We start from the raw sequence: 10,775 nt of genomic DNA, 5'->3' as shown, positions 1-10,775 counted from the left end.
GGAAACCGTGGGCATCGCCCCGGGGCCTCCAGCCCCTGCTGGGTGCAGGTTTGCGTCCCCCCGCGCATGAACCCCTCGCCCCAGGTGTGACGGTGACAGAGCGTTGGCCCCACTCCTGCCCGGCCGCGGCTCCGGCAACGGGGGCTTGGGAGCGTGGGGAATTTTTGGCCATGTGCATCAAGTGGGCAGCATCCAGAGAGGCGGGGAACGTGAGCGGTTACTCACAACAGAGATGAGTCACCTCGCTTCCTCTGTTACCCCAGCGTGCAGCAGGCCGGGGGCAGGCGCAGAAGTTATTTTGGTTTTAGGTTGCACCATACGGCGGTGGCAAAGCCTCTCTCGGTCGAGGCCGGCGCGGGGAAGCGGGGAAGCAATGCAATGCCGAAATGAAAAGTGGGCGAAACCAACGTGCCTGCGATTACTGTTAACAACACTACTGAGTTATCTCCAGTATTCACGGGGGAAACTTCTCGAGATTTCTACTTTTCAAACAAATATTCCTGCTTTCCTCGGTTTGGGCCATGTAAGGTTGCGATTAGGTGTTTTTAGCACCACAGCTGCCCCCAAAAATATGTCGTAAAGCAACACGGTATTTCTAAAGTATATTATGCAAATTGGAGGTCTATAATTTAGAATATTATACAGGTTTTAACTGTATTAAAAAACACAGGACAGGTGCAACATGGAATTATATTAATCAGCCCGTGAGGAGGCAGGAGGGAATTGCTTTATGTTATTCAAATATTTCTTCCGCTGCCAGGCAAAGGAAGGGTTTCATGGGAATTAGCTAGGCAGTTTTCTATTCCAAAGCCTGGCGTCTTATGCCATAGATTGAATTTATGCAGTCACAGTAAAATTTGCAGATGTAATCCATAAAATGAAATCAGACACCGAGTAGTACCAGAAATAGCACCGTCTAATACAGGTAAAAATTCACTCACTCCCTAATCAGCAGCTACCTCCCAAGCACGTGTTCTCCCTGATTTCAGTGAACGTCTTTATGCGAGCGAGGATTTGTGAAGTCAGGCCGTATGTTTTAAGGGTGCAAGGAGATGCTTCTCGCTTGTTCTTCAAGCCTTAGGTCTCAGTTACGATACCTTAGCCTTAGGTGGACACTGTTAAGTGCTTCCCTGTTGGAGAGTGCTTGCTGCTCAGGGATCCTTTAACCCCCAAACGCTCTTTGAACGCTCGGTGGCCGATGGCAGGACCCACCACCCAGCCTTCCGAAAGCAGATCCGCCCGATCAACCTCTGCATTCACATCCCTGCCAGGTAGCCAGGAAAGCGGGTCGTTTTAATCTAGCCGGGAGGGTCGCCAACCAGGACAGCAAACGGAGCTTCTCTTTTAACATGCAAACGGTAACATGAATCTGAGAAATTTATAATCCAGAAAACTAGATTTGTCACCGTAGTTGTCTGTAATTCCCTTAAAAATGTCAGGATTAAGGGTAGATTTCAAGGCAGAAGTGGATTTTTCTCATTGTGGTTCCACTGTGTCGTGAAAGGTCCCCAAGCCCCATGCGGGCAGGGGCAGACAGTGCCTTTATCCTTGCTATTCAGTAATTATTTTGGAATGGATTTAATTGAAGATTAGTCTCTGCGTATGAATGAAAACTATTCTATAAAACAGTTTAATGAGCTTTTTGTCTTGAAGAGGGCGTGGAATTTCTTTTTCTCTTCTGTTCCAAAGTTTCTACTCTGCTGAAGGCTGGATTGCTGACTTGCTCTCATCTTACCAAGCAAAAATCCACTTGGGGCAACACTCCGATACCTCAACTCATGCCCGTTTCATCAGTAACATCTCATTTATCAGGTCTTCTGGCATAAATCTACTCCCAGTCAAAGCAGATTAAGACAAGTTTAATTCCACCGAGCTCTGCAACAAAAGGCTCTTTCAAAAATACACACACCCATCGGTTGCACAAGATGAGCTGGCTCCCAGCAGCCTTGTGCTCTCAAACTGCTTCCATGCAAGTCACTGGTAAATTATTGCTACATCTGCAAATTGTAATTACTAATGTCATGGACCTTGAGCAGCTGGTTTTTGGCCCAAACACTACGTAACATCTGTGGTGACCCAAACCCTGTGAGACATCTTCAGCCTAAGAAATCCTGCTGGGCAGGGTGGTGACCAAAAGCACTTGTCACCTCTTCTCCTGACGGGAAACCCGGCACAGCCTGTACCGACAGCAACAAACTGGGGTAAAAAAGGTGGGGGGCTCAGCTGGGAAGGCGTCGCAGGGCTGAGGTGTCCAGGTGGTTTCAGCTCGCTTTGGCCGGGCTGTAACCCAGCGCAACCCATCAACCCCCAGAGCTGGAGAAGGCTGGGTGGGGAGCACGCAGGAGGGCGCCTCAGCTCCCCCAGCGCTGCCCTCCCAAGTTTTTATTGCACCACCTCCATTTACTGGGATGTATCAATAATGCCAACTAGCGGCCAGTATTAGCAACATTTGTCCTGAAACCTTTCTTAGATGCATCTGGAAATAAGTGAGATGTGCTTATCTTGGCATCTCAGGCGACTGCAAAAAATAAGAAACAAAATGCACTTGTTTCTGAAAACTCTGCTCCTTCCCTCTCTTCAGAACACAGCCTAGACAAATACTGTGGAATTAAAGCTAACCAGCCTTGGTTTAGGTTATACTGATATATTCGATCACTGGAACAGCTTTGATCACTGCTTTTGAGCGTGCGACTTGTGCACACCCTTGAGCTGCTTCGAAGTGATCTGAAAATCCAGTGAAGAACAAAAAAAAAAAAATTAAAAAAAAATCCTGTTGCCTCAAAGCTTGCACTCGCTGGATAGGGGTCTCATTGCAAAAGTCAGGGAGGTTGAAAGCCAACACCTTAGACTTTCACCACCAACTAAACATCTAGTCATACATCTCCCTTTCGCCACCCTAATTGGAGCCAGCACAGAGAAAAGATGCACTGGACCTGCTCTGCTGGGCTTCCTTCTGCATTAGGCCTCCAGCAACTCTGTCCTTCTTACTCAGACACAGCTGAGCCGCTGCCCTAAGTCAAAGCAAAATCAAGAAGCCTCCTCAGTGTTTGGGGGTTTTCTGTTAAAACAAAATTCCATGTTTTCAACACCCTTGTCAATCGTAACCATGAGATTTTCTCTCAAATCTGGGCCCTCACACCCAGAACACCATTTCAGCAATGACAGCACAAATTCAGACTGAGGGAGAGATCTTGCTGCCCAGATTTCAGCCGCCTCTGGTTTGCCCATTCTGACATGAGCTTTGTGATCTGAGCTGCGGCGCCACGGGGCAAGGGACTTCTGGGCCATCCTGCTGAGAGCCGGCAAAGCAGCTGAAAAGAAACCTCCAGCCAAACCGCCTGCGGTCAGCCCAGCAAAGCCCCCCAGGAAGCCTAAGGGAGCCAGGGGGGGGTACCAGGCAGACAGGTTGAGGACTCTCTGCTCGGAAAAATCCGGGCTGCAAAGCTCGGGCGGAGATTTGTGTGTGCTTGCAAAGACGTCCTCCCAACACCCTATGCCACCCCCAATACCTTTGTGTGTAAGCAATCACTGCTGATACAGTCCCTGTCGTAGCCAGTCCCTACCTCTGCATGGTCAAGCTATGTGGCCCCACAGTTTACCCTCACGTCCTGGTCCTGGGATTGGTAACAGTGCTCTCACGTGAGCTCAATTCTGGGATCTCTGGTGAGAGAAACTAGCTCCTTTGGGTGAAGCCTGGGCATGGTTTGCTCCAGGGCTGCTTCCTAGAGACAAGTGTGAGCAAGACTCTGCCAGTTGTCTCCCTCTATGTTAGCTTACTCTCCAAAAAGGCATCCTACCTCCTCCCCCCCCACCCCGAAAATTCTCTTGAAGCTGTAGCTCACAGTTCTGGTCCCCGCTATACAAAAAAGATGTGGACAGGCTGGAGGGTGTCCAGAGAAGGGCCACCAAGGTGGTCAAAGGACTGGGAAGCCTGCCATGTGAAGGTAGGCTGAGAGAACTGGGCTTGTTGAGCCTAGAGAAAAGGAGGCTTAGAGGTGATCTCACCGTTGTGTACCAGTATTTAAGGGTGGCTACAAAGAAGATGGAGACTCCCTTTTCACAAGGAGTCACATGGAAAAGATGAGGGGTAACGGGTACAAGTCAATCCTGAGAAGATTCCAACTGGACAGGAGAGAGAAATGTTTCACCATGAGAACAGTCAACCATTGCAATAATCTCCCCAGGAGAGCAGTTGACTCTGCCACATTGGACACTTTTAAGACACAGCTGACAGGGTGCTGGGCCATCTTGTCTAGGCTGTGCTCTTACCTACAAAGGTTGGACCAGATGATCCTTGAGGTCCCTCCCAACCTGGTATTCTATGATTCTATGATTCTACACAAGAGTTGAAAAGAAAAAAAATCCAGACAAACAGAGGATGTGTCCTGGGGAGACCACATGGGGCTCAGAAGAGACCAAGGCTGAGAAAGTGTTGTTACGCTGTACGCATGCGGCCAGTCAGCTGTATGGAAAGGGCTGGCCTTTACAGCATCGGTGTGCCCAAACTGCTCAGTCCCTGGGGCATGCACTGGGGTCAATGCTATAGGGGGTGTAGGCTTTAAAGAAATAAACATGTAAACAAATACATAAATAAATCAAGCCCAGAAAGTGGAGCTTTGCCTTCCCTGTAGAGCAGCACGTAGCCACTCTGCCGGGCACACAGTCCCTTCTAACCACGAGTGAGGAACACGCCAGCGCTGGGAGCAGCCCACGGTTCAACGGGTGCAGGAGCAAAATAAGCATCTCTCTCTGGTCCCTCTCCTAAGCAGCAGCGCAGGACAAGGCTCAGCCTCCAGGTAAAGTGGCAGAGCACAAACTACTGGCAGCAAGAACTTGGCTTTGCAACACATTTCTAGAGCAGTGTCACCTTTGTGGTTATTTCTTAAACTGGAAATAAAAATGGTAGTTTACAATCCAGTTGCTTAATGCGAGTGAATGTTTGCTTGTACGGATGTCAAATGGTCCTTATTCTCCAGCGGGTGTAGTTGGCCTCCTGCGGCAGACCGTGAGTCGAGGTGTGCGAACGCCACCGCCACACCTCTGTCCCCTAGCAGCATTTCCACGCCGCACGCAAACCCCGAGCCATCACGCATTAACACCCGGTTTGCTTTTAGAATAGCATCGAGGAAACCAGAGGCAAATGCTGAGTAACTGCTCCACTCCCAGAGACCACGCAGGATCAATACTCGTGTTTGCTTTAACGGTCTAGGAGAGCACACGTCAGCAGGTTGGAAACGGTCCATGACACCATGGTTTTTGGCTTGAAAAGCCAGTACAGAGGAGTCAGTGTTCCTCCCCTCTTTGCTATGCTTGTATTGCTACATTTTTCCTGGACGTTGGTCTCCAAGACTGACATTCTGGGATTAGCCCAAACTTCAAAAGGGGGCATGAATAATTCTTCATATTAAAGGAAAACTCAGACTATTTATTTAACATATGTCTTTTGGGGCTTGCTCCTTTGATCCGATGAATGCCTGAAATTCTGTTTTTTTCTCCCAGGCTGTCTGATATTTTAAAAAAAAAAAAAGTGGCTTGCTCCTAAGTAGATCCTTTCACACTGTGTATTATAAAGCAGCTGAAACCAGTAGAGAGGAAAAGAAACCCCAAACCCAGCAAAGCTGGCTAAGTGGATCTGATTCCTGTACAAGTTTCCCTGTACATACACCTTGTGTTTGTGGACATTCCTCTCAACGTACTCACTGCCTTGGTTAGTCATGTTTTCTCATAGCTTACATATCTCATTAGTTCATGAGAGCCTTGCTGTAGGAACACATGGCTAAGAAATACACGCACCACTGATGTCACCGCGTGTAAATAAGGAGCAGAAGGACGCTTCCCCATAGCAAAGGGCAACGTCGTAAGTCACCTGTAAAGGATACTGTGTGGACATAGATGAGGGAAATAGTGCATGTTCTCACCTGAAAATATTTTCCTCATTATGATATTCCGGCTCAGAAATGGAGTGAGCGCCGTTTCTCAGTGCTGTTAGGGAGTCTTAGTGTAGGTCTGAAGGGGTAAGCATCAGTTTTCCTCACGACTCTTGCTCAAGACCTTTTTCCTCCTAACTCAGGTGACCAACCTGGGCCAAAACCTGTCATTCAGAGCCCACATTGATTTTATTTTCTGCTGGCAGATGCAGGAGCCTGTGCTGTGCTGTAAGCACAGCAGGTGAGTTAGGCTCTGGTGGACTTCGATTTCAGTTTTCCTACCTTCCACAAACAAGGACCACTTCAACCACCTGCAAAGCGAAACCACTTCCCAGCAGGGACTGCAGAGCTGTCCCAACACAGCATCGCCACTCAGCGCTTTAGTAGAGGAATGGGAGGGAAAACTGCTTCATCTCCCTGAGATTTTAACCCAGAAAAATGCGATTTTTCAAACTGCAATCTACCCAGGACCCCGCTTTCCTAGTCTCTCAATTTATGTGTAGTAATGGGTAACCTATGTAAAGTTAAGGTTGCCATACATCCAGGCTTCCCAAACACGTGTTTTTCCACTCAAAAATGTTATCCAGGCAGATTTTGAAAATTTATCCGCTTCTTGGACGTGGCACACCAGTCGCATGTACCGGGCAGCAGCTCTAACTGGGCTGACCAGTCCAGAAGTCCCAGGCACGGTGTCAGCACGAGTCCAGATCACCCCTGCTGTGGCTGCATGGCAGGATCAACACCTGCAGGAAGCCTCAGCACTGATTTGCACCATCCTACACAGCCTGTGAGCATACCACCAGCTCAAGGGTGCAGATCAGCATGCGGGAAAGCCCAGGCAGAAACGAGACAACCTCAGTAAAAGACGCTCATACCCTGTTAACGCTGCAAAGATCACTGAAAGGAATGCCCTCGTCTTATGACTTGATCTTATTTCACTGTGTTTTCCAGTTTATAGAGTTTAAATGCCTTCAGTTCAGACTTCCATTCACTAGACAAATCCCAGGTTTCAAAACACATGGCTGGCTGACCTTGGGAAAGTCCTGAAACTCAGCTGTAGAGCTGTCCTCCGTTAGTCAGACAAAAATTCAATAAACAGGAAATTTTCTCATTTAAAAAAAGCACCGAAAACAAGGAAGCCAACTAAAATTTTGTTATGGCAAGGAAAATGTTAGGTTGCTTCCAAGCAGCGGTACAAAAACTTTCCTGGTGCTTGGGATGAATCGCATATACTAGGGCAGATTTTATCTTCAGTTAAATGTGTGCTGGGACAACTGGGACAACATCGCCTCCATCTGCGGGTCAGAATTTGCTGCCACATAAGCCTCATGCACAGATGTCCTATGTCTGCATAAAGGACACTAATGTCAGGGAAAGGATACCACTACCACGTTCTTTCTTGCTTCTACAGACTTAACAGCCAGTTGCTACACATTTAGAAAGAAATCCATGGCAGTAATGACAAATTTACAGTAAAATGTAAATCGTGCACGAGTTAGCATAAAACATCAAGAAAGTGGGAAACAAACTCTTTGATTTGGTGGGGCACGGCGCAAAGCTCTGTTCCCAGGCATTGGCTCCCTCCTCCAGTTCTTAGCTGGGAAAAGACACCGACGGAAGCCAGACACCTCCTGTCTGACAGGACGCTGCTCTTCGCAGAAGCTAGCCCATGGATGTTTTAAGTTTCCTTTTAATTTCCTGCCAATTTCTTAAGAAGAAAGCAAGAGTAGAGGCAGCTCTTGTTTCTACCTTGCACGTTTTGTCTCGGGAGCTTGTGACTGGGAACGTGAAAAATCACGCAGGGGTTTCTCAGCAGCAGCACCCTCAGCATTAAGTTTTGCTGCTCCCGAAAGCCCGGGGCTAGAAGCAAAGCCGGGTCGGGCTGTCCGGGCTGTGGCAGGAGGCAGAGCCAAAGGGAGGGATGAGGCTGTGTCTGCCACCCCGCTGCTCCGGGCAGCCCAGGGGTGGGAAGGGAAGCTTCCCAGCACCCAAAAGAGCTGCTGAAAGCCTGTTTCCAGCAGCTGGTTGGTGATGATGATGATGATGATATCCCAACCACAGCCTCCGGGCCAGCAGCAGGGCTCTGGTGTAGGCAGGGCAGGGTGCAGGGAATCAGGCTGCTCCGCTGCCCCAGGCAGCCCAGGGCTCTGCTGCTGCCCGGCCCCTGGCACCCGGAGGCAGAGGGCATTTCCTCCCCACACACCCCCTCCTCCTATCCACTGCCATTAAACGCGACAGGAAACACGTGGCTCGCTGTAAAGAAAGTCAATAAAAGGCCTAACTAGCCCAAAAGAAATCACTTGCCTCAGGAACCAAGCTGATACTGGCATTCTTCCCCAAATACGGCCTTCTTCCCCATGTCCCTAGGTGATGTTTGTCCCTGACCACTGGCCACCCAGCCGGGCTGAGGGGGAGCCCAGGCTACCGCCCTTTCTCTGCCCACTGGGTGCCTCCAAGCAAGCCACAGCATCCCAGCTGAAAATACCTGGCTTCCATCTAAAGTACTCGCAAGCTACCCATCCCCAGCCACACGCACGTCTCCGACGACACCATGGTACAAACATGCCCCCATATTTTGGGGGTCTAAACTCCAGGCCGCATTTCATTCTCTGCAAGAAGCTTAGTGCCTCACTGCCCTCCCTGCCTGCCAGACAGGGGCACGGGTAATGAACCAGGGTGCTGCGTAATTGACCTCGTGGGGTAAGCTGGAGAAACCCTCACCAGGCGATGAAAAGAAGTTTATGGCTTGGTTTAATAAACCCCTTAGCATAACAAATTTTAACGTGAAGTTTAAGTTCATTAAACTTACTTCTTTTCATTGCCAAAGATTTTTTTTGCTAAATTACAGGAAAGTAGGTGTAGATCCCTATTTTTATATGTGTTTCCTTGTGCTGTCTCACACTGCACCGTGACAGTTTACGCCTGTCCTGTTGAAGCTGGCAGGCTTGTATGCTGATGATGCTCTGCTATTCCAAAATTACTGAAGAGCTGCCAGGAAAGAAGCTGTAATCAAGAATATACAAAACACCTGCTTCCACTAAAAAATGTTTCTTCCATTCAATGCTCTCAGAGCTTAGCTTCCCATCCATCCATCCATCCATCCATCCATCCATCCATCCTAACTCTGGAAAGCTACTACCTCCTCCCCTGAAAAAAGAAGATTGTTTCAGATAGACCTGCCCAAACCAACTAAGCTATTTAGGGGTATTTTGCCTTTAGAGCCACTGTGGGCTTTCAAAAATCCCACCATTCATTGTGGTTTCTTCACGCTATTACCCGTTACCTTCCCAAAAGCCAGCCATTCTTCCGTACTCAACCCCAAAACACGCAGGGAAAATTACAACACAAGCCACTTGCAAGGCTTTGCTTTTAGAAGTAAAAAAAATAATGAGAAGCCAATATTGTTTCAATCAATTACAGGTTTTAAGTAATAAAGCAAATAAAATGATAATAGCGTACCTTCATGTCGGAGGAGCGAAGTTAGAATTAGCTCTGTGGAAAACAAGCCAGTTCTTTGCAGCCTACTGGCAACCAATCGCTCCTTACGGCCACATCTGTGTGAATGATTGAAAAGTTCCTCTGAGGTTTAACGGTATGAAACAGAGAAGCAGCAGCAAGGAAACTTTTTTTTTCCCCCCCTCCCTCACAAAAGTCCTGCTTACTCTGCCTTTCTGGTCACAGAGAAAAAATACACGTAAAAAAAAAAAAAAACAGGACACCCTAACCCTTCCCCTCTCCCCCCCCCAAGTTTACTACAGCTCCAGGCTGAATACCCATGGGGATCTTTTTATTGCAGTAGATCACACACCACTTATCTTTCAGCCCTGGTGAACCGAGGGGGGGGGATGTTATGACATGTGAGAGGAAGCGGCAGGGTGGAGGAGGAGGGCTGGTGTGAGCGTGGCTCCCTGGACTTTTTCTGCAAGGTGGAATTTCCCAGGCGGGGTGAGCCCTGGCAGGGACATTCCCCTGCCAGAGAGGCTGGCAGGAAACCCCGGGCTGGCGTAACGCTGCCAAAAAAGGGTCAAGAAGACGCCGATGCGAGGTTCACAGCAAGAATGCTGAACAGCAAAGGGGCAAAGGGAAACCTGCAGCGTACGGGCATCGGGGTTTCTTTCCTGACAGGGTTGGGTTCTCTCTCCTTGCCCCCGCCCTGCCTGCGGTGCTGCCAGTATGGCTGCAAGCAGTCAGGGGGCCTCTTGTAGCCCTTTTCTGTCTTGGCACTACAGGGGAAACTGGACCAGCAGGTGCCTGCGTAGCGGTCACATAGGAAGCGAGAGAGATGCCATGTCCCACAGATGAAAAGACAGGTCCAGCTTTTGGGAGGTGGAGCATGGCAAACACCTGTCCTTGGCGACTGCCTGGATTTCAGTGGGATTTTTGCCCTCAGAAAGGTCAGGGTGTTTTTTCACGGAGGCTAGTGTCAGCGTGAAAGCTCCATGCAGCCAGAAGCCTGATTAAAATGGAGGGGGGGGGGGAGGGGGTGGGGGCTGTAAAAGAAAGAAAGAAAAGAAAAAAGTACTCATGTACTCCCCTTTATTACCGATGCATCAGATGTAAAATAGTCACCTGCTCCAGTAGATACAATAACCTTCATTATGGAAGAAGTTTCCAAGGTTTTCCTAAAAGGTGAGCAGATCCATCTGAATCCCACTCCCTTTTCTTCTCCTTTCAGCAGCGGCACGGGCCAGGATTCACCATCCTCATCAAACACAGTGAGCAAGGACAGGACACCCAAACCTTCCCAGCACAAACACCCCCCGTGGCTTCAGTGCCTTCCATTACCCCTTCCCAAGCACAGTCAACGCATGCGGGTCCCGGCGGCTGGCACCAACAAGGTAAAAGCAC

The 10,775-nt window shown here is 49.0% G+C and overlaps 1 protein-coding gene across 2 annotated transcripts in view; it reads right to left on the bottom strand.

Moving 5' to 3' along the window:
• NFKBIZ (NFKB inhibitor zeta) overlaps positions 1-9,433 on the bottom strand; it is an 18,210-nt gene extending 8,777 nt beyond the window's left edge. For both annotated transcript variants that reach the window (XM_035897587.1, XM_009642204.2), the window contains exon 1: positions 9,387-9,433. The gene's annotated coding sequence lies outside the window, so the exon portion shown is untranslated. The remainder of the gene's footprint in view (positions 1-9,386) is intronic.
• Positions 9,434-10,775: the final 1,342 nt, after the last annotated feature.

This window comes from Egretta garzetta, unplaced genomic scaffold (genome assembly GCF_000687185.1).
Source record: "Egretta garzetta isolate BGI_Z169 unplaced genomic scaffold, ASM68718v1 scaffold367, whole genome shotgun sequence".
Lineage (NCBI taxonomy): Eukaryota > Metazoa > Chordata > Aves > Pelecaniformes > Ardeidae > Egretta > Egretta garzetta.
The sequence above is the reverse complement of the archived record's forward strand: the minus strand, read 5'-3'. Positions and strand labels throughout refer to the sequence as shown.